Below are 22,518 nucleotides of genomic sequence, written 5' to 3' on the forward strand. Positions count from 1 at the left end.
AATAATAATAACATGAGTTCTGGGAATCAAACCCCGATCATCAGTTTGTATAACAAATACTTTAACCCACCAATCCATCTCGCCAGCTTTTCAATCACATTTTATATTCATCTTATTTAAAATATCAGTTAAACTCGCCGTTTTTTTTTTTTCTGTCATTAAAAATATCAATTACTTTTTCTCCTGGGGAGTCTCATAGCAATGCTGTTCCCTCAGGGAAAGAAAGTGACTTATTAGCATAGAAGTTAAATGGAAAGCTTGTCTGAGGCTTGGGTCAGCTGTTCCATGTAGATAGAGCTATAGGAGAACTTCCTGACCGCACAGTCACACCCCCAGCCCCATCTCCTTGCTCCACATTCAGGTATAGGCACATAAAGCTGAGGCACACCATCGGTTTGAGCCAATAGCTCCTTATTAACTTGGAGGCTAATTACAAACAACCTGCCTTCACAGAGTTGTACCCAAAGGCGAGCGTCAAGCGCCTGATCTGATTGGCACATCCCTCTTTAATCCCTCCTCTTCATTGTTTCAAAGACAAGGTCTCCCTAGCTAGTAGCCTTGGCGGCCATGGAATTCACTATGCAGACCGGGCCACGTGGAAATCCACATCTGCCTCTGTCTCCCAGGTGCCGAGACTGTAAGCATGTGCCACCCGGCTTGACTAAATAGACAGTTTTTATTTTTCAAAATTAATTGTTTAGAAGCAAACTGAGGTAAAAGTCAGGCTGGAGAGGAAAGTGCTGTATCTCCTGAAAACTCCACCTTCCCTCCTCCCTTGTCATCATCTTTCCTGCTGTTTCTCAGTGAAATAAGGAAACAAAAGCTTCCCTGGACCACTGCAGCTGTGGACGTGTAATACACTGAGTGGAGCTTGACCTATGCTCCCTAGCCGGGATGAGCAAAGCTAACTTCCAGGCTGAACGTAGGGAAACAGCAGTGTCCAATCCCAACCTCCCCACCCTTCCATCCTCCCCGCCCCACGTCTGGCAGCCATCATCGATCCTGGAGAAGCCAGTCTCAAACCTCAGCCACTGGAGGAATGTTGCTACAGATTTAGTATAGATGACTGAGGCCCAGTCTTCAACAAACCGGCAAAACCCAAAAGCTTAGCCAATCCATCTCCACTTGGGTTTTGATTTTTCCAAAATGAATTTAGTTAAAACATTCGAATATGGACTTCAACCCCATTATAGTTAAGTTCTAAAGAGGGTATGTAAACACATGGACTTTACAAATTTATTTATTTAGAGACGGAATCCTATTATAATAATCCCGACTGGCTTGATACTGCTGTGCAGAACAGGGTGGCATCAAACTTGCAACCGTTCTCCTAAGGCAGGCTCCAGGATGTTAACCGTAAATAGATGCATACACCACTGTACCCGGAGGAAAACATAGACTTTGTCCTACCTTTAAGTATTTAATAACAATACACATAGGTATTAAACTGTCTCTACTGAAAAAAAATGGCCCTCCCATTTTATAGACAGGGGAAGGATAAAGACATGCTGGCGTGGATGGCGCCTTCCTTCCTGGCTGAATTGAGCAGAGGAGAAACCCTCATTCCACACTAGCCCCACCTACTCCAGTCCACCAGAAAGGAGCCTCGTCACAGACAGTCACCAATCCCTGAGAGCTCCGGAGAAACTTGGGGCACCAGGTCTAGCCCCAGAAAGGCACAGCAAGGGGATAGAGGTTCCCTTATGGTCCTCTGGTGGGGGAGGGTAAGAGGGGATAATTTGAACAATTGTTATTCAGAATGTTTTACTGTGAGGAGCTCGGGTAAGTGCTGTAAAGGAACGATCATCACCCCAGGGTCATGTGATGGAGCACCTACACAGAGTGGCCCACCGTATACACCTGGGCCAGCTGACAGAGTCCCCACTCCTAGGAACCCTGAAAACCTTCTCTGGAGCACCTACTCCCAAGGCACCTGTTCCAAATGATCTGGGCAGGAGGCACCACCAGAGATGTCCTGTCCTAGAATGGGCTACAGCTGAATCAGATGCTGGCCTCCTCCCCTGGGCCCTTCAGTTGGAGCCTGTTGTTCCTTGCTTTTGTGCTGAAGCAAGTAATTATGTCTATTATTGGAGCAAGTAATTTGTTATCTAAGAAGCATTTGTTCCACTGTGGGCTCCTGGAGGGCAGGAACTATTTCTTCGTATGTGTGTGTAAATTTTTGCTTCAAAATATTTGTTTTATTTTTAACTTTTTTATTTTTACAATGTTTTAATTGAAATAAAATTACATCACATCCTCCTCCCCCCCCCCCCATGCTCCCCTCCCCACGCCAAGTCGATAGCCTCCTTTTCCTTTGATTCTGTTTGTTACATACAGAAAGCTGTACTCTGGCTTGGAGACTGTAGGTATTGCACTAGAGGGAGGAGCTGAGGCCTTTACCCAACAAACCTCTTTAGCGGTCCCCTTCCTGAGATGCAGCAATGCCACCCAGTGGCAGGCTGGGTGTACTGAGGCTGTCTATACAGTACCTTTCCAGAAAGCAGGGTTCACCTGAAGACTCACCCTCATACACACCCTCTTCATTCACGGCCAACAAGAACTCAGGTGGCAGAGGGAAGTGTTCTGTGTCTTTGGCTGTTTGGAAGTATAATGAGCTGCCCTTGAAAGGCTCCCTAGCCTTGTTCCCGTCCACAAGGCCTCCATCTCCCTGTTTTTGGTCAGCCAAAATCAGTCTCTGGGACTGGGGATGTAACTCAAAGCGTTTGCCTAGTATTCACGTAACCCTGCGGTTGACCCCCAGCACAGCATACAACCGGGTGTGGTCGAGCATGCCTGTAACTCTGGAGGTAGATCCAACAGAGAAGAGAGGTCTCCTGGAAATGGAACATTTGAGATGTTGGGAAGACCTCCTCAGAAAGGAGGCACTGTGGCCGTTCCATGCCTATGACCATGGAGGCAAACCCCAGTCCTCCAATGGGGACACTCGAAACATCTAGAGAGGGTCCAACAGGACTGAACAGGTTTCTTGAAGCCTTCTTACTGAAAGCTGGTGGATTCCTCTCCCTGGATCTGCAAGTTCACTTCTGAAAACTCAGTAGGCATAGCCATTAGCACATTGTCCCTTCAAGAGACTGCTTCTTCTCTGTGCTATTATGTCCTTTTTTTACCTGTCACTCGATTCTCCCCACATTCCATTCTTTTTATTTACTGCTTGTATTATGTCGTGTATGTGTGTGTGTGTGTGTGTGTGTGTGTGTGTGTGTGTGTCCCCACGTGCTCACTCAGCTGTGCCCTGCATGTGTGTCATGGTATGGGGGTCGGAGTTCAATTTGGGGGAGTCGGTTTCCTCCATCATGTGGGTCTCATCCGGAGAAGTGATTAACCAAGGTCACCTGTGGGTGGTCTGGAGAAGGCCTGGAGGTGGGCAGGGATGCTTTGTCTCTCTGAAAACAGAGGTTCCTTTTCCTGTCTGCAGCCTAGGTAGCCTAACCACATTTTACTTTTCAGAGCCATGGGGAGTCCTTCCTGGGTGGCCTGAAGAGCTTCTGCAGCTCGGATGCTTCTGTAGGTGGAGCTCTCCAGGATCCACCACTCCACCCTGAAGTCCACGGGTCTCTCTGGCTTGGAAAGCTGGCACATGATGTTCCCAAGGCAACCCAAGGCTGGGACCTGTGTGGCCAGGGAAAGGAGCTTCATGTACACCAGGTAAATACTTTGATACAGGGAGCCAACTCCCAGTGCCCCAAATCCTCAAAGGAATTCTTTGTTTCTGTCCTCCTGTGTTGACTTAGCTGAGGAGTGCCTGGTGTCACAGAGAAATGCTGCTTACTGGCTTGTTTTTGGTTTGTTTTGTTTTTGTGGCTTGCTCAATTTTCTTATATAAAATTGACACTCCCCCCCCCACGCACACCTCAATCATCAATCCAGACACTCATACATATAAAAAAATTAAGGGACCTCCCAGGCAGTCTCATTATAATTAACCACCCACAGAACAGCACTGGGCAAATCTCTCCTCCTGTCTTCTCAGAGTCGGTCTGGTCTCTGCTTTGGTCCCTGATTGATGGCCAATCTGTGGAAGCTAGTTGCATCAATCGGCCGTAGAGGATTGCTTCTCCTGTTCCCTATTCCAGACTCAGTAGCCTTCACTTTGTATAGAAAGCGGAGCTGATTACAAAGTCCCTGAAGCAGGACTCTTGAGGTGACTCAGCAGGTAAAGGTGCTGGGCTGCCCCACCAAACCATTAGTCCGTGTGGAACTGGAGTGGGTACTTCGCGCTTCCACGCCTCTGTGCACAGGACAAGATCCCCGTGCTCACACGATGCGGCAGCGCCTGCACACACGGGAATAAACTGCTCTTGCCCCCACTGAGACAGGAGCAAACAGGAAGTTCATGTTCCCACCGCTTAGCAGCTCCGTTTCAGTATCTCCCCTCCCCCTCTCTCCCAGGTGATTGCTGATGGAGGCCACACCAAAGAAATGGTGACCACCTGCCCCCATCCCCCATCGCTGGGGAACCCTTCTCTTTTCTGCTGGGTAATAATACTACTGTGTGCCAGGTGAGTGGCCATAGGAGTCTGGGAGGCCTGGTCTCAGAGGATGGGGTTCTTGGGTTCCTCTTAGAGCTGCTGCTGTCAAAAAAAAGTTGAGCCGGGCTCTGCCTCTTCTATCACATGGCCCCCACCCCATGATGGTGTCCGCAAAAGGAGGTCACCCGAGACCTCCAGCAACTTTATTCCCCCTACCCCCTTCTACCCCTGCGCACAGCGAACACTGCTGCTTTCTGAGTTGTACTCCCTCGTCCTGGTACTCCTAGACTCCGAGCCTGAGGGAGCCGGAGCTTTTGCTTTGTTACTTGGCTGGAAAGATGCCCCCAGGAATTGAGACAATTTCTGAAATGTAGGGTGATGACACCACTCACAGCTGCCTTCCTTGTTGCTCTCACACAGAATTTCAGAACCGTGCTGGTCTTCCTAGTGCATACCTACAATCTGAAGGCAAGACTCCTGGGGTTTGAGACCCTGTGCCATATAGAAAGACCTTGTTTCAAGAAACCTAGAAATACCAGCATATTAAAGACATATCTAATACTATGTTTGGGTCTTCAAGCCTGTTGCAGGTCAACGGAAATACCTGGACCCTTGCTAGCCGACTCCACCCAAACTAGAAGGTTACCAGCCACACTTGCCTTGGACTTGACAAATCCAATGCATGAAAAGGCTTGAAAATAAGCAGGCCATAGAAGAGATAAGCCCAAGCCTAGTCTTTACTGGGAAACAGAAACTGTAAGTGGCAGATAACATGGAAGTGTGCACCCCTTTAGTGCTCAGCCTTTGTGGAAAAGGGGGGAGGCACCTGCACATGGGTTATAAGAACTGTTTTCTGTGCTCAAACCAGACCTTGGTCTGAGATTGCACTAGACTTTGCAAGGTTGTAAAATGAGCTGCCTCTTCCTCACTCCTTATTAGAAAGTGGGGTCTCATTCTTCACATCAAACACAGTAACTCTATGCCCCTGGGCCATGGTCACTCACTGTGGCTCCAGAGCAAACTCTCATTCCCTCTGAGGTAAGAGTTGTGATTTTTCTTTGAAAGATAACTTATGGGGATGGGGGAGGTGGGGGGAGGAGCATTGCAGGAGTGTGGGTGACCCAAAGACAGCTGCATCTTTGAAAAATTTCATTCCATCTTGGGTTGAACCTTACAGGAGCTGCATCATGGACAACTTGACACTTCCTGTGTTCTAGTGTCTCCCAAGATCTGGGGCAGCTGGGAGGAAGGAGGGAGTAATCCTTAGTGGCCTTTGCCCCTCCAGCTCCCTCTGCTGGTGGGTGTTAATAGCTCCACCACCCTAGACCCAGCTGAACATGTAGCTATTTATTTCATTGCCATGACTACCAGGCCAAAGCCACCTCTGCGTCAGGATGGTGGAAGGTCTTGTCAGGTAGGAAGTAAGCCGCTTTAACGTTCACAGAGTTAAATGAGTTAGTTTCCGGACAGGGAGAAGGTGGTGAGTTCATGTATGTAATGTGAAGAGACTCTGAGGAAGAGTCCAGAGCTGGGTTAAGGCAGCGCTTCACTAATAGGGGTGGGTATGAGAGAAATCTCTGAAACGGACAGCAGAGCTGATAGAGGAAGAAGCGTTAGCCGCTGATAAAAACCACACCTAGACGGGGAGCCCATTTCTTGTGGTCCTTCCCACCGACCAAACCCATTAGGACCCTGTTGATGCAATCTAGAGTGTTCCCAAAGGCAAATGAGACAACCCTGGTCATAAAGTTTTAAGTGACCATCAGACTTATCATAGCTCATGAGATAAGATTAGAGGGAGGCTGAATGGTTTGGGGAGGGGGGAATAGCTGAGATAGATTATATGTCTCAGATCTCAACTGAGGAAGAAGAGGGGGTAGTAGTAACTCAGGCAACCCTCAGAGCAGAGTAGATTCAGAGGATAGAGTCTTCGGCAGGATCAGGAAAGGCTTACGGGCCACAACTCAGAGTGTGCTTTATTCAAACATGATCCAATCAGTTGACTATCCTGTGACTGGCTGACAGTCAGTTCTTTATCACTAAAGTAACAGTAGCCCTGTCTTACTTGAAGTTTCACTGTCAACTGGGATCCAAAATTATCAAATGAAAAATGCTCTAAATTAGAAATTTCATATGTATTTTAAATTTTTAATGTTTTGTAGCATGGAGCTATAAATTCATGCAGAACTCCCATGACGAGCCTATATTCTGTTACTGAGCTACACATCCAGCTAAAATGATAATTAAAAAAATAAATTTATTAATTTACGCATTTTTTAACATAGGAGTGCTCAGTCTGTACGTACACTTGAATGCCAGAAGATGGTCATGAGCCACCATGTGGTTCCTGGGAATTGAACTCAGAACCTCTGGAAGAGCAGCCACCCAGTGTTCTTAATACCCAGTGTTTTCACCAGCCCCAAATGATACATACTTGTATTATGTGTGGTTATAATTTGTCAAGATTTTTTATTGGCTATTACTAATCTCTTACTTTGCTTAAAGTAAGTTGCATTTTTATCATCGTTATGTGTAGGAAAACCCTGCATACCTAGTACAATCGGTGGACTTAGGCATCCATGGAATGCCTTGAAACATTGTTCCCTCAGATAAGGAGGCCATCACACTCCTAAATTAGACTTCCAGGTAGCTCACATACTAAATTAGGCTGCAGCTTCTCATGACGCAGTGAAGGGGGTGGGGGTCATCAGGGGACGAGGGATGGGCTCACGCCTGTATTATCCCAAGGAAGATCTCAGGGTTAGTCAGACTGCACAGGCACCTCATACCTGGCTGTAAGAGGGAGGGACAAAGAAGTGACGAGTGTGTCTGACTAGGAAAGCACAAATGGGATGGGCTACCCTGACATGTGCAGCCCGTGATGTGTTAGGACAAGTATGAAACTAGTGTGACCGATGTTTCCAGATGGCTGGCAAAATAACTTTGAAGGAAAGAACCTCGACCTTGGAAGGGAAAGAAGACGCAGTCAGGGTAAAGAAAGCAATGTGGACCCTTTTAGAAAGAAACTAAGTGGCAACCAGAGAGATGACTCAGTGGAGAGCGCTTGCTGTTCTTCCTGAAGATCCACATTTGGTCCCCAGAGCTAGCACAGTGGGCTCACTCCTGCTTTAACTCCAGTTCCAAGATATCTGCCACCTTCTTCTGTCCTCTTCAGGTACCTGAACGCTTCATACACCCATGCGAGTAAGCGCACACACACACACACACACACACACACACACACACACACACAGAGAGAGAGAGAGAGAGAGAGAGAGAGAAAGAGAGAGAGAGACAGACAGACAGACAGAGAGAGAGAGAGAGAGAGAGAGAGAGAGAGAGAGAATAGTAAAATAAATCTTTTTTTTTTTTTTAAAAGAATTAAGCTGGCCAAGGTGGTACATGCCTTTAATCCCAGCACTGGGGAGGTAGACCCAGGCAGCTCTCCGAGAGTTCCAGGCCAGCCTGGTCTACATAGTGAGTTCAAGGCCAGCCAGAAGTATATACAGAGAATCTGTCTCAGACAAGTAAGCAAACAAGCAAACAAAAAACTAAATGAACAACAAAGTCAGGTGAGTGGATAACGGATTGGAGGAGAATGGTGGGGTTTTTACGTCAGGAGAGCTCCCCAACATGCTGCAGGAAAAGGTGATATAGAAGGCAAGCTTCTCCAGATTCCATGACTCTAGCTGAACAGTGTGGTGCATTATAAAAAATACATACAGGCTGCTAAAATGGCTCAGCAGTTAAGAGCACCGACTGATCTTCCAGAGGTCCTGGGTTCAAATCCCAGCAACCACATGGTGGCTCACAACCATCTGTAGTGGGGATCCAGCACCCTCTTCTGGTGTGTCTGAAGACAGTGGCAATGTACTCACATGCATGGAATCAATCAATCAATCTTAAAATATATATATACAAATATTGCACAAATGAGAAATATAATAATGGAAATTTGACAGCAATCAATTGCTTACCCTTTATGGGTTACTATCTTGGGATATGCAAGTAATTGGATTACCGATGCGAACCATACGCACTGTTCCCCTGTAAGAGGATTATTTGTGGGATCTGAAGTTTCCTTGGTACAGTCTAATTCCTTGACCCGCTCTGGTGAGTAGAATGTTACAGCAAACATTTTATACCACAGATGGGCAGACAGACTGAGGAGCACTAACCAGTTCCACTCTCTGTGGCTTGTCCAAGCTGGTTCTGAAATGAGAAGACAGAGGTAGGCAGCCTCCACCACTGCCGTGTGGATAGGAACATGTAGGTGGTACATTGTTATAAGCCTCTGTTTGCTCCCACAGCCGAGTAACACATCACTTCCTGCTCATTTGTTTTGTTTTCAGACAGGGTTTCTCTCTGTCGCCCTGGTTGTCCTGGAACTAGCGCTGTAGACCAGGCTGGCCTGGAACTCACAGAGATCTACCTGCCTCTGCCTCTGCCTTGCTAGGCAAGGGATGAAAGGTGAATGTCACCACTGCCACACCCATGACTTCTCAACTCTCTGGCAGCAGACCATCTAAATGACCCTCCAGGTTGACCTGTGCTCTCCTTTCCATTCTTATGGCACACTGAAAATGTCCACAGCACACCGAACATTAGGACAACTAAGCCACCGCCACTACCCAGAAAAGAAAACAAAAACCAAGAACCACAGCTCTTATTCCTGAGCAATTGATAGCCAAAGCCTACCACAGGGCTGTGATCGGGAGCCGTTTCCTGTCCTGAAGGGATTGGCTTTGACTCAGCATAACAGTTGATTTGTTTAGGGCAAGGGCTCACCAGAGCAGCGCTGCAGACTAAGTCACACTGTAGATACCATGTGACTTCAGCTAACTTACTGACACCAGTGTTGCCATCCAGAGTTATTAATTATCGGGGGAAGGCCATACTCCACTCCTTACAGTGCTACTCTAGGAATGCTCTCTAAATCACCCCGGTTTAAACCACAGATGTGAGCTATCTAGATTCAATATACGCCTTTAAACCCAGCACTCTGGAGGCAGAGGCAGGCAGGTCTCTGTGAGTTTGAGGTCAGCCTGGTCTACAGAGCGAGTTCCAGGACAGCTGGGGCTACATAGTGAGACCCCACCTCAAGAGAAAATAAAAATAACAACAGAAAATGACAGAACAGACATCCTCAAGTACATACCACAGAGCTAATTATCCGCTTCAGCCAACTGTGATTCCTCTACTTCCCCCATTCTCTCTCCTCTCTCTCTCTCTCTCTCTCTCTCTCTCTCTCTCTCTCTCTCTCACACACACACACACACACACACACTCATGCACACGCATGTACACACACAGACACTTTCTTACTATATCATCTCCATCTCTTCTATTATATTTCTTTAAAGTATTAAAGAAAATTCTAGACATTATATGTCCATCAGAGAATAACATTTGACTTAACACCAACTATACCATTATGCCATTCTTGAAAAAAAAAAAGCCATGGTTCCTTTAAAATGTCTCATGTTAAGACAGAGATCAGACTTCCTTGATTGCTCCAAGAAGCTTATTTGAATCACACATTTCATTATAAGACTTTTAAGTTTCTTTAAATCTGTTAGAATTACCCTGCTTTTTTTCCCCCTTAAAAACAATCCTTTCAGATCCTTTGTCTGAAACCTAATCCTTCGTGACTGTGTGACAAATGCCAGAGCTGTTTGCTTTTCCCACCCTTTAGTGAGCTGTGCTTTTAGTGGCCCTCAGTGCCACACCAGCCTTGCACCTCCTCTGAGGGGTCAGCTGGGTCCTCACTTCCACCTTCAATAAGTACAGCCTCTGAAAACTTCGTTCCTCAAGGGTACTGACCAGGGAAATGGGATTTCTCAAGACTGCTCTTGCGGCCTAAAGAAATGAGGTGATTTGTTTTGAAGGGTTTTGTTTTAAGATCTTAGGGATCAAAACTAGGGCCTCTCATATGCTAAGCCACATATTCTCTCATGATACCTCACCTCCAGACTCAACAGTGAGGTGTCTAAAATATCCATTGAATATTCCACAGGAGATGTCAGGTAATTAATGCCCTGCATGTCACCTGAGGACAATTATTGAGAAATCAGATAAATGCAGCTCCAATCACCTGGAACCTCAATAGACAAGGAATTAATTTCCTCTCTTGTGTCCTCCTTTGGACAGGAGGTCCATTCCTCTGGCTTTTGCTTGTCAGGGTTTCTCTGTGTAGCTCTGGCTGTCCTGGAACTCACTTTGCAGGTCACCTGTCTCTGCTTTAAAGGTGTGGTCATCACTCCTGGGGGAATGGACTTATTAAGTCAAGGGATGTCCTGTGACAAATGAGACCGTCTCTTCTATCTATAAATTGGGAAACTAGAAAAACTTCTGGACAAGCCCTGCCTGTGACCTCTTGTCAGCCTTGCTTAAAGCTTTGGTTGTCACCCGATGCTCTATCCATTGTAGTAATACGTTGTGCTTTGGATTTGACCTGATCTTGGTTTTCACCGATCCATTGTAGTTGAAGGTTTGATCCTCAGGGTGGCTCTTTTGGAAGCCACTTTAGGAAAGGGCTGATGATCCTTGTCTGGGACTGCGGTACCACAATCTCTCTTTCGTCTAATTCAGTAGTGCAAGCTCTCCGAACATGAGCCTCCAGCAGGATAAAAAAGCAGTTAGGAGCCCCTTTGATAAAACCAGTACAGGCTCCTGATCTTCCCCCAAACCTTTGCTTTTTATAAAATGATCTCCCTCAGGTGTCCCGCTCAGTAATGCAAAGGCTGACTAGTACAGTATGGCTGGTAGACCATGTTAGTGGCATAGATATCAAAGAATTGTAATTTTCTTTTAAGAGACAGATCTCCATTAGTCCAGGATAGCCTTAAACTTCATACTGAGCCTAAGGTAACACTGAATTTATGTTTTTTCTGCACTTGGTATTACAGGCATATGCCACATGTGTGTGTGTGTGTGTGTGTGTGTGTGTGTGTGTGTGTGTGTGTGTGTTCGTGCATGTGCTTGTGTGTTGGTGGGGATTGGACCCAGGGTATTAGACATGTTTGGTATGTACTCTACCATTTCAGATGCATCGTTACTCATAAGGAATGGGTTTTTATTTCAGAGGGATACTCCTGTTGCCAGACCCTGGGGAAGAAAAGCACCCATGTAGGCCTCTAGACTGTTGAGCTGAATGAATGATGGGTTTGAACTGAACCCAAATTCGAGCTCCTTTGATGCTTTGGATGACTGTGCAGCACCTCAGTGATATTCCTTCCAGAATACTGGTACCTCTAATGCTCGCAGATATTGCTTTTGGGGCTTAGCTTACAACAAGAAAAGTCCCTTTCCACAAATTCCAAATCCAGATTTGGCATTACAAGCCTTTACCTACAAACAGAAGAGATACTGAAGGGTTGGGAGCTGTTCCAGGAGGTTGGACTATAAAGCAGGAACAATGGGCAGGGGGAAACTTTTCATGTTCCTAAAGAATGTGTTTGCGTCTTAAATCACGAAAACAAATTCTACAAAACTGTATCAGTCAGGGTTCTCTAGAGTCACAGAACTTATGAGTAGTCTCTATATAGTAAAAGGGAATTTGTTGATGACTTACAGTCTGTAGCCCAACCCCCCAACAATGGTCAGCAGCAGCTGTGAATGCAAGTCCGAGGATCTAGCGGATGCTCAGTCCCACAGGTGAAGATCCAGGTCAGAAACTTGTGTCTCCCAGCCAAAAGATCAGGATCACAGGTGAGCCTTCCAATTCTGGATTGTAGTTCATTCCAGATATAGTAAAGCTGACAACCAAGAATAGCCACTACAAAAATCAGCAGAGGAGTTAACTCCCATCCTACCCACCCCTCAGGTAACAGACTTCATCCCCATCCAGGGAGGTGGTTCATCTGTGCTTCTGCTGGGGATACAAAGTCCCCTGCAGTACCTGTGGGATAAGGGTCAGCTGAGTGACAGTTCTTTTTCAAGCCAATATGAAATCTCGACTCCTAGGCCCTTGGAGAAAAAGTGTGCAGGCTTTGCTAGTAGAACTGTGATTCTTGAAGCCTTTCTAATGATCAGAGAAAAGCAAAGGTTCCTAGTGGGGACCACAGACTTTCAACGTGAGAAGCAAGGGCAGGCTGGGCTGAGCTGTGAGCATTCTGAGACCTGATTTCAGGGCCCAACCCTGGGCTCCATTCCTTTTCTCTCTACAGGGAGGGGCAGCCACAGGCTTAGTGGTCACACTGTAGTTTAGCAGTTGTCCTACTTGTTTTTCTCTAGTGCCACGCTCTGCCTTTCACCCCTTGTCCCTGAGGGGAGGCACTATACCAAGTTCAGATCTTCATCAGTCTCTGCATTGGAGGCTGCCAGACGCTGCACCTCCCTGGTCTCTGAGTGGCCAGACCCTCATAAAGATTCCCCACCCACACAGACTGCTTTTCAAGCTACACGCAATCGGGAGCTGATGCCAGGATGTGGGAAGGCAAGCAGTAAGGCAGATGCCAGGGCTCAGGAGTGTAGATGGAAAACCTGAGGACCAGGCGAGTCCAGGCATCTTCCCAGCCGGACAAGCAGATCTGAGGGCCTCCAGGCAATGGGTGGGGATTGAAGGGGAAGCCTCGGCCAACCCCTGCAATCATAGCCCTGACACCCCTGACACCTTCTAGTTAATCTTTGGCTCCAAGGCTCTGGACCTTGTCTGTGGTCCCCTTGAAGTCCTGAGGGATGTATGGTGGGCTTTGCAGGGATGTTTTACCTTCTTTTCATTTTTGTCTTTTTGAAACCAGATCTGTCTATGTAGCTCAGCTGGCTTCGAGGTCCAGATCCTTCTACTTCAGCGTCCTGAGTGTTGGGTTTATAGATATACAGCACTACACAGTTCCAGAGCTTAGGTGTTGTCTTTGGCTTAGCTTTATTTTTTTAGAGACAGGCTAGCCCATGCTACAAACTTACTATAGCCTAGGCCTTAACTCCTGAGCTTCTTGCCAGGCTCACAAGCTCCTCCCAGCATTCCCTACTTCCTGGAGTGTTCTGATATACTTTTGCATTTATTGTTTGTGTATGTGTGTGTGCCTGTTCATATATGATGTGTCTGTGTAAGTGTGGGTGCACCTGTGTCATGCATGTAGAGGTCAGATGACAAATGTGAGGACTCAGTTTCCACCTTGTCTCTGAGTTCTGGGGATCAATCTCTGGTCATCAGACTTGTACTGCAAGCGGTTTTTAACCCACTGAGCCATCTTGCCTGGCCCCGGGAATGTTGTCTGATGCATAAAATATATAAGATAAGGAATGGAATTAAAAACACTGAAATAATATTGCCAAGGTGACAGATAGTACTTTTGTGATACTCACCGTTTGCCATCTTGGTAATATTATTGATGATCAATATGCTTCAACCAGAAGGTCTGACCTCAGGTCTGAGTGGACACCTGAGGCACTCTCCTGCTTCAGGTTTCCACACACTGACTGTCATGGTGGCCTACAGTGTCACTGTGTGGGTCTGTCATCACAGTGCTACGGTGTGGGATTTTCCTTAGGCTATCTCAGAAAACAACCCAAATTCCAGCTAGAGGTTAGTGGGAAGAATTATATTATTTTCTGTCTGTCTGTCTGTCTGTCTGCCTGCCTGCCTGCCTTCCTTCCTTTCTTTTGCTCTTCTTTCTCTTTTCTTTCTTCCTTCCTTTCTTTCTTTCTTCCTTCCTTTCTTTCTTTCTTTCTTTCTTTCTTTCTTTCTTTCTTTCTTTCTTTCTTTCTTTCTTGTTATTCCCATAGCAAGTTAATACTTTATTGGATATATTTTATTTACATTTCATATGTTATCCCTTTCCCCTTCCATAACCCCCCCATCCCATTCCACTTTCCCCTGCTTCTATGGGAGTGCCCCCTAACCACCTACTCCCTCCTACCTTCCCACCCTGACATTCTCCTACACTGGGGCATTGAGCCTTGGCAGAACCAAGGGCTTCTCTTCCCACTGAGATGCAGCGCCATCCTCTGCTACATATGCAGCTGGAGCCATGGGTCTGTCCATGTGTACTCTTTGGATAGTGGTTTAGTCCCTGGGAGCTCTTGTTGGTTGGTATTGTTCTTCCTTTGGGGTTGCAAACCCCTTCAGCTTCTTCAGTCCTTTCTCTAACTCCTGCCTTGGGGACCCTGTTCTTAATTCAGTGGTTGGCTGTGAGCATCCACCCCTGTATTTGTCACGATCTGGCAGAGCCTCTCAGGAGACAGCTATATCAGGCTCCGGTCAGCATGTACTTCTTGGCATCCGAACGAAATATTGTCTGGGTTTGGTGGCTGTATATGGGCTGGATCTCCAGGTGAGACACTCTCTGGATGGCCTTTTTTTTTCAGTCTTTGCTTACAGTCTTTGCTCTGTATTTCCTCCTGTGAATATTTTTGTTCCCCCTTTTAAGAAGAACTGAAGCATTTGCACTTTGCTCTTCCTTCTTCTTGAGCTTCATGTGGTCTGTGAATTGTATCCTGGGTAATCCAAGCTTTTGAGCTAATATCCACTTATCAGTGAGTGCATACTGTGTGTGTGGGGGGGGTTGTTGGTTTTTTTTTTTTTTTTTTTGGTTTTTGGTTTTTTGTGACTGGGTTACCTCATTCAGGATGATATTTTCTAGTTCCATCCATTTGCCTAAGAATTTCATGAAGTCATTGTTTTTAATAGCTACATAGTACTCCATTGTGTAAATGGACCACATTTTCTGTATCCATTCCTCTGTTGAAGGACATCTGGGTTCTTTGCAGCTCCTGGCTACTATAAATAAGGCTGCTTATGTGACTACACTGCAGCTGTCTTCAGACACACACCAGAAGAGTGCATTCCAGATGGTTGTGAGCCACCATGTGGTTGCTGGGACTTGAACTCAGGACCTCTTAACCACGGAGCCATCTCTCCATCCCCCCTGGCAGATATTGAGCAGAACAGTAGTCCGGAAGACTTGCAGATCGAGAAGGAGCGAGATGTGATCCTGCAGGAGATGCAGGGAAATGATGCCTCTATGCAGAATGTAGCCTCTGATTACCTGCATGCAACAGCATTCTAGCCCAGGCTGTGGAGGGGCCCAGTGAGAACATCAGGAGGTTGTCATGTACAGACTTGACTGACAACCTCAGCAGGCATTACAAAGCTCCCCCAATGGTGCAGGCTGCCGCTGGAGGGGTGGAACACCAGCAGCTGCTAGACCTTGCCCAGAAACACTTCAGCAGTGTCTCCATCTCCCAAGTGTACAGAGAAGACGCCATACCTGGTATAAGTCCATGTCGCTTTACTGGCAGTGAGATCCGCCATCGGGATGATGCCCTCCCTGCCTTTAGCCCACGTGGCCATTGCAGTAGAAAGACCTGACTGGGATAACCCAGACAACGTGGCCCTCCAGGTGGCCAATGCCATCATAGGCCACTACGACTGCACTTACGGTGGTGGAAGTTGCTGTGGCTAACAAATTCTGCCAGAGTTTCCAGACCTTCAACATCAACTACTCTGAGACTGGGTTGCTGGGCGCACGTTTTGTCGGCGATGCCTTGAGCATCTACGATGTGGTCTTCTTGCAAGGCCAGTGGATGCGCCTGCGCACCAATGCTATAGAGAGTGAGGTGATTCCGGGCAAAAACATCCTCAGGAATGCCTTGGTATCTCATTTGGATGACACCACCCCTGTGTGTGAAGACATTTGTCGCAGCCTCCTGACTTATGGCCGCTGCATCCCTCTGAATGGGAGAGCAGGATTGAGGAGGTGGATGCCCAGATGCTGCAAGAGGTTTGCTCCAAGTATTTTTATGACCAGTGTCCAGCAGTGGCTGGATATGGGCCCATCCAGCAGCTCTCAGACTACAACCGGATTCACAGTGGCATGTTCTGGCTGTGCTTCTAGGCAGGAAGTCTTCAAAGGCAGGCAGGGAGGGCAGGGTCCCTGCCATAGACCCACCACTCCTGCTGCTACGCTGTATGCAGCCAGTTACCACAAATAAAACCCTATTGAGAAAAATTAAAAAAAAAAAAAAAAAGGCTGCTATGAACATAGTGGAGCATGTGCCCTTGTTATATGTTGGAGGGTCTTTTGGGTATATGCCCAGGAGTGGTATAGCTGGGTCCTCAGGTAGTACTATGTCTAATTTTTTGAGGAACCGTCAGATGATTTCCAGAGTAGTTGTACCAGCTTGCAATCCAAGCAACAATGGAAGAGTGTTATTCTCGCCAGCATCTGCTGTCTCCTGAGTTTTTGATCTTAGCTATTCTGACTGGCGTGAGGTGGAATCTCAGGGTTGTTTTGATTTGCATTTCCCTGATGACTAAGGATTTTGAACATTTCTTTAGGTGCTCCTCAGCCATTCGATATTCCTCAGTTGAGAATTCTTTGATCATCTCTGTCCCTCATTTTTTAATAAGGTTATTTGATTCTCTGGAGTCTAACTTCTTGAGTTTTTTGTATATATTGGATATTAGCCCTCTACCAAATGTCCGATTGGCAAAGATCATTTCCCATTCTGTTGGTTGCTGTTTTGTCCTTTGCCTTGAAGGACCTTTGCAATTTTATGAGGTCCCCATTGTCTATTCTTGATCTTAAAGCATAAGCCATTGGTGTTTTGTTCAGGAAAATTTTCCCAGTGCCCATGTACTCAAGGTTCTTCCCCATTTTCTCTTCTATTAGTTTGAGTGTATCTGGGTTTATGTGGAGGTTTTTGATCTACTTAGATGTGAGCTTTGTACAGGTAGATAAGAATGGATCAATTTGCATTCTTCTACAGGCTGACCGACAGTTGGACCAGCACCCTTTGTTGAACATGCTTTCTTTTTTTCCACTGAATGGTTTTATCTTCTTTGTCAAAGATCAAGTGACCATAGGTGTGTGGTCTCATTTCTGAATCTTCAATTCTATTCCACCAGTCTACCTGCCTGTTTTTGTACCAATACATACAGTTTTTATCACTATTGATCGGTAATACAGCTTTAGATCAGGGATGGTGATTCCCCCAGAAGTTCCTTTATTGTTGAGAATAATTTTCACTATCCTGAGATTTTTGTTATTCCAAATGAATTTGCAAATTGCTCTTTCTAACCCTATGAAGAATTGAGTTGGAATTTTGATGGGGGTTGCATTGAATCTGCAAGATGGCCATTTTTACTATATTAATCCTGCCAATCCATGAGTATGGGAGATCTTTCCATCTTCTGAGATCTTCAATTTCTTTATTCAGAGACTTGAAGTTCTTGTCATACAGATCTTTCACTTGCTTGGTTAGAGTCACACCAAGGTATTTTATATTATTTGGGATTATTGTGAAGGTTGTTGTTTCCCTAATTTTTTTTTCTCAGCCTGTTTATCCTTTGAGTAGAGAAAGGCTATGGATTTGTTCGAGTTAATTTTATATCCAGCCACTTTGCTGAAGTTATTTATCAGCTGTTGGAGTTCTCTGGTGGAATATTTGGGGTCACTTAAGTATACTATCATAACATTGCAAATAGTGATATTTTGACTTCTTCCTTTCCAATTTGTAACTCTTTGGTCTCCTTTTGTTGTCTAATTGCTCTGGCTAGGACTTCCATTACTATATTAAATAGGTAGGGAGAGAATGGGCAGCCTTGTCTATTCCCTGATTTTAGTGGGATTGTTTCTCCCCATTTAGTTTGATGTTTGCTACTGGCTTGCTGTATATTGCTTTTATTATGTTTAGGTATGGGCCTTGAATTCCTGATCTTTCCAAGACTTTGATCATTAAGAGGTGTTGAATTTTGTCGAATGCTTTCTCGGCATCTAATGAGATGATCATGTGGTATTTTTAATTTGAGTTGTTTATATAGTGGATTTTTATATATTGAACCATCCCTGCATCCCTAGGATGAAGCCTACTTGATCATGATGGATGATTGTTTTGATGTGTTCTTGGATTCAGCTTGTGAGAATTTTATTGAGTATTTTTGTATTGATATTCATAAGGGAAATTGGTCTTAAGTTTTTTTCTCTTTGTTGGGTCTTTGTATGGTTTAGGTATAAGTGTAATTGTGGCTTCATAGAAGGAATTGGATAATATTCCTTCTGTTTCTATTAGGTCTTCTAAGAAGGTCTCATAGAATTCTGCAATAAATCCATCTGGTCCTGGGCTTATTTTGACGACTGCTTCTTTTTCTTTAGAGGTTATGGGACTGTTTAGATGGTTTATCTAATCCTGATTTAACCTTAATACCTGGTATCTGTCTAGAAAATTGTCCATTTCATCCAGATTTGCCAATTTTGTTGAGTATAGGTTTTTTCAGTAGGATCTAATGATTTTTAAAAACTTTCTTAGGTTTCTGTTGTTATGTCTCCTTTTTAATATCTGATTTTTAAATTTGAATACTGTCTCTGTGCCCTACTGGTTAGTCTGGCTAAGGGTTTATCTATCTTGTTGATTTTCTCAAAGAACCGGTTGCTGGTTTTGTTGATTCTTTGTATAGTTCATTTTATTTCTACTTGGTTGATTTCAGCCTTGAATTTGATTATTTCCTGCCATCTACTCCTCCTGGGTGCATCTGCTTCTTTTTGTTCTAGAGCTTTCAGCTGTGCTGTCAAGCTGTTAGTGTATGTTCTCTCCAGTTTCTTTCTTTCTTTCTTTCTTTCTTTCTTTCTTTCTTTCTTTGCTGTCAAATACACAAAGAACATATTTATTTGCTACAGAATCACAAGTGGGTTGGGGTCTCAGTGTCTGTGCCAGCAGTTCAGAAGTCGGGGTTACCTGGAATGAGTTAGAACAAACACAAGAGCCATCTTGAAGCCCCTGGTCAGCAGGAAGGCCGAGGCAGGGTAAGAGAGAGACTATGAGCTCTCGATTGCCATTTTATCTTCTGCTTGCTGACCTGTGAGCTCTCCCTGCTGTGGCTGTGCAGCCCAGAAGCCAGGACTTCCTCTAGGAAACTTTTTGTGTTGTGTATTGTTGTTCCTCCTAGAACGATCTGCACACCAAGAGTGGTGCAGTTCAGATCATAGACTGTCAGTGCCTCTTCATAGGTGAGTCCTCCAATAACAAACATGATGATATCCTGAGGCCTGTCTCTGAGTGTGCTGGAACCTAAATAAGGACAGAGGTTTTCCTTAAGCCTTCCTTTGATGAGATGGTCCAGGGTCTCATGCAGGAAAGGCTGGTACTGTGTATTCACATTTTCCACTCCCTTCAGTCCTTTGAGAAACTGTTTGGTAATAGCCACAGCATCTTTGGGGCTGAAGAAATCACTTCCTCTAACCCGTTTACCACCATATTCAACAACTGCAGACACACGCTTCCAGTACTTCTCAGCAACACCTTTATTTCTAAGAGCCATTGTGAGCCCTGGCAGGCTGTTGCTGCTGTGGCGCTCATAATGTAGAGCTTAAAACATCACCAGGTGAACCTCATCAAATTCTGTGACTTTTGGATTCTGCAGGAGTCTCTTCGCATACTGAAGAGCACTAGAATGGTCATTCTGACAGGTCAGTTTTTGCTCAACCTCTGAAACCTCCAGCAGATTTCACTCACTGACCAGCCGAGACAGTTCTCCATCCAACCACTGTCACGCGCTTTGAGACAGTCCCAGACATCTTGAACTGTGGATACTTTTCAACAAAGGCCTTCATGTCTGCGATGGATTCCAGTTTTTGCTGCTCTTTTGTCCTCTTCTTCTGGAAGTCTTCCATGAGATTGTTTTCATGAGATATTGCTACCAGTCTCAGCAAAGTTCAGGTACATATTATTAGCATAGAATTCATCATTTTCAGCAGACAGGACCACCTCTCTTAAGCCTTTGCTCATTCCTGGCACTCTGGAAAGATCAATCCAGTTGTTGTTTATGCCCAGTAGTTCATGGACCCTGACCTGATATGTCCACTGGTTGAGCAGTGGGGTGTTGGAGTCATCACAGAGATCCAGAATGAGAAGCAGCGGAGGAACCTCTGTCTGCTGGAATTCAGAGTTCGTACTCTTTACTTATCACTTGCTTAACACATTCTCTCCGTCTCTTTGCAGCTTCTGATGAAAGCTGATAACGGATCGTGGGGTACTTCTTCAGAGACAAAAGGAGAGCCATCAGCCTTTGAGTCATTCTAGATATCTGGGCTGGATCCCAGTTTCAACCCTGACAACAACCCAAAAAATTGAGGGAAAACAAATGTGGACTTACAGCAATGTAATCACCGTAAAATTCCTGAACCTCAGCCACAACTTCCTGCTCGTCAGCTTCAGCCAATGACTTCGCATCACTCTTGCTGATCACATTACTGAAATAAATAAAATATATGCTGTACTTGGGTCTTTGGAGCTTCTGAATCAGCTAATCCACTTTCTCCTTGGTAGATGGAAGGAAACAAATTGCTTTCAGGTGTTTCATGAGAATCAATTCATTCGAAGAGGTGTTTTGAGAATCAATTCATTTGAAGAAGTGTACTTCCTTCTGCAGAATCTCTGATGGTGTGTAGACCATGCTCAGACCATGCTCACTATACCAGTCGTTTCTTTATCCATGAGAAGTACCTTCATGCTGGGCCCGCTGTCCTCTATCATTTTGGAAATATGCTGCTTCACAGCAAAGACCATGTTCGTGGTGGAGAATTGTCAGGTGCTCCACAGCCCTTCCCACCCTCTTTCCAGGCTGAATTAAACCAGTTTCTTTTTGGAGGCACTCAGAGCTATGAGTTTTGCTCTTAGCACTGCTTTCATTATGTCCTATAAATTTGGGTATGTTATGCCTTCATTTTCATTAAATTCTAAAAAGTCTTTAATTTCTCTCTTTATTTCTTCGCTGACTAAGTTATCATTGAGTAGAGCATTGTTCAGCTTCCATGTGTAGGTGGGCTTTCTGTAATTTTTGTCGTTATTGAAGACCAGTCTTAGTCCATGGTGATCTGATAGGATGCTTGGAATTATTTCATTCTTCTTGTATCTGTTGAGGCCTGTTTTGTGACTGATTATATGGTCAGTTTTGGAGAAGGTGCTATGAAGTGCTAAGAAGAAGGTATATTCTTTTGTTTTAGGATGAAATGTTCTATAGATGTCTGTTAGATCCATTTGGTTCATAACTTCTGTTAGTTTCACTGTGTCTCTGTTTAGTTTCTGTTTCCATGATCTGGCCATTGATGAGAGTGGGGTGTTGAAGTCTCCCACTATTATTGTATGAGGTACAATGTGTGCTTTGAGCTTTAGTAAGTTTTCTTTTATGAATGTAGGTGCTCTTGCATTTGGAGAATAAATATTCAGAATTGAGATTTCATCTTGGTGAATCTTTCCTTTGACGAATATAAAGTGTCCTTTTTAACTTTTTTGATAAGTTTTGGTTGAAAATCAATTTTACTTGATATTAGAATGGCTACTCCAGCCTGTTTCTTGGACCATTTGCTTAGAAAATTGTTTTCTAGCCTTTTACTCTGAGGTTGTATATATTTTTGTCACTGAGGTGTATTTCTTGTATGCAGCAAAATGTTGGGTCCTCTTTACATATCAAGTTTGTTAGTCTATGTCTTTTTATTGGGTAATTGATTCCATTGATATTGAGAGATATTAGGGACCAATGATTCTTGTTTCCTGTGAGTTTTGTTGTTAAAGGTGTAATTATGTTTGTGTGGCTGTCTTCTTTTGGGTTAGTTGAAAAACACGATTACTTTCTTGCTTTGTCTAGGTTTTCCTCCATGTGTTAGAGTTTTCCATCTATTGTCCTTTGTAGGGCTGGATTTGTGAAAAAATAGTGTGTAAATTTGGTTTTGTCATAAAATACCCTGGTTTCTTTTGCTTAAGTTCTTGGACTTGCTTCTTGACATCTGCTTATCTCTGGTGTCAGCTGGTTTTGCTGATTCTGACAGTGGCTTGACCCTCCTGTGCTCTCAGGTGACTCAGCACTTCTGGAGGACCAGCTCTCTCCCAGAGGGGTCCGGGTTCTCAGTGCTCTGGTACCTGGTCATATCCAGGCACAGGCAGAAACAGGAAGGATCCTGTTCCAGACTGCTTCTCAGTTCCTGTGTCCTGTGGGCTCCAGGAGGACCCCTTAGAGCAGAAGTGGTGGTCTTACCTGTACTCTCAGGTGTTTAAGCACTTCTGGGGAACCAGCTCTCTCCCAGTAGGG

The 22,518-nt window shown here is 45.0% G+C and overlaps 2 pseudogenes across 2 annotated transcripts; one reads left to right on the forward strand and one right to left on the reverse strand.

Moving 5' to 3' along the window:
- Positions 1 to 12,087: 12,087 nt before the first annotated feature.
- On the forward strand, positions 12,088 to 16,350 carry LOC308428300 (cytochrome b-c1 complex subunit 1, mitochondrial-like; annotated as a pseudogene). Its single transcript has 3 exons — positions 12,088 to 12,146; positions 12,726 to 12,934; positions 15,327 to 16,350. The product of its transcript is annotated as a cytochrome b-c1 complex subunit 1, mitochondrial-like (transcript).
- A 2,445-nt stretch (positions 16,351 to 18,795) lies between these two features.
- Positions 18,796 to 21,150, reverse strand: LOC308427781 (vacuolar protein sorting-associated protein 45-like; annotated as a pseudogene). Its single transcript has one exon. The product of its transcript is annotated as a vacuolar protein sorting-associated protein 45-like (transcript).
- Positions 21,151 to 22,518: the final 1,368 nt, after the last annotated feature.

Source organism: Micromys minutus (assembly GCF_963924665.1).
Source record: "Micromys minutus genome assembly, chromosome: 12".
Lineage (NCBI taxonomy): Eukaryota > Metazoa > Chordata > Mammalia > Rodentia > Muridae > Micromys > Micromys minutus.